The sequence below is a fragment of the Mus pahari genome, chromosome 5 (genome assembly GCF_900095145.1).
Source record: "Mus pahari chromosome 5, PAHARI_EIJ_v1.1, whole genome shotgun sequence".
NCBI lineage: Eukaryota > Metazoa > Chordata > Mammalia > Rodentia > Muridae > Mus > Mus pahari.
Window position 1 is genome coordinate 15,218,980 of NC_034594.1, and position 1,660 is coordinate 15,220,639.

The following is a 1,660-nucleotide window of genomic DNA, read 5'->3' on the forward strand; positions in this document are numbered from 1 at the left end:
AGAGGCCAGCCATGAGCATGTGGAGAGAGGCAGGAGGGGTGAGGGGACAGAGTAGGAGCAGAGAGAGCAAGAGAGGGAGGAGGGGCAAGCAGCCCCCTTTATAGTGAGTCAGGCACGCCTGGCTGTTGCCAGGTAACTGTGGGGTGGAGCTCAGGCATAAGTAATTCAGGCTTTTTAAGTGGCAATAATAATAATAATAATAATAATAATAATAATAATAATAATAGTGATAACACTCATTCTTCACTTAGGGCTTTACCCTAATTAACGAGTGACCATAAAGCTGTCGGTGATGATTATCTCTTTCTGCCCAGTGCTCTGGATCTACTGGCAGAGAAATGAAAACACTACTTAAAATTCAAATTAAAGATCCCCAAATGGCTTAGAGGGCACATATAAGGGAAGAATAATTTGAAAAACCTTTTATTGGGTTGTTTTTAGTGGGCTGGTTTTAGTAGCTTGGTTTTAGTGGGTTGCTGATATAATTTTTGCTTAGTGCTCACCAGGACCTGAGTTTACTTCCGAGCACACCAGACAATAGACACGGAGGGAGGGTGAACTTCACACTTCTTGACTGTGGAACAGAAACCTTCCACCCCCAGGGCAGTGGTTAGTCCAGAACGTACGTGTGTGCGTGTGTGCGTGTGTGCGTGTGTGTGTGTGTGTGTGTGTGTGTGTGTGTGTTAAAGTGTGAGCCTCTTCTTACATGTCCCTTGCCTCCGCTCCCACTAGTCTTTTCTAACCATGCCTCTCTCCACCTGCCCTGCCGCTGCTATGTTATGATTACCAGAGGAAACCAACCTTTACTTACTTGTTCACCAGATCTACATGCCGGAACCTCGAACTCAAATCAACTTCCGTTCGCGAAAAACCACCCTGCCACAGTTCCTGCGCCTCAGCCACAGGGCAAGTTGCCAGTTGTCAGCGTAGGAGTCCCGAATGCACAACACCTTGTTCTGTTTTGGTTCTGCCTTAAGGAGGGGGAGTAAGGGGTGGGAAGAGGGGGAAGTGGGAAGGGGGGAGGGGAGAAGGAGGGAGGGAGGAGGGGGAGAGAGAGAGAGAGAGAGAGAGCTCATGATGAAGCTGCACAGATAACGCTCAGCCACTGGAGGGCGCTGTTGATCAGCTCTATCGGCAGCCTCAGGCAGTGGGCGATTGACTCTCAGTCCCACCACCTGATTTATTCTAACCCTAACACGGGTCCCCAGCCACCTGTAGGGGGTATACAGACCCTTGTTACCAGGTAAAGCAAGGCACTGTAGAAAAAGCAGCAGGCACAAGTGAGGCGTACTGTAGGAAAAAGCAGCAAGATGTTGTGTGGACTACTAATTCATCCGGAGTTAAGAGATGAAATTAGGGAAAAGGAAGGTCTGGCTGTATTAAAAATAGCTCAACCAGTAATATTGTTATGGAGTTTGTGACTGCTGGGAAAATTCCATACACTCAATCCAATTATAATTAAACGGTTTATTGATTAGCTGCTAACAGGACAAACCGTCTCTGAACCAAATTCGAGCGACATAGGGTTATGGGGAAGGGCTTTTAAAGGGGAAAACCACATGAAGACTTTCAACAATCTGGGTATCTGCAAGTTACAGAAGCAAAAAAATAAAAAAAATATTTTAGGGCTGGAGAGATGGCTCAGGGGTTAAGAGCACTG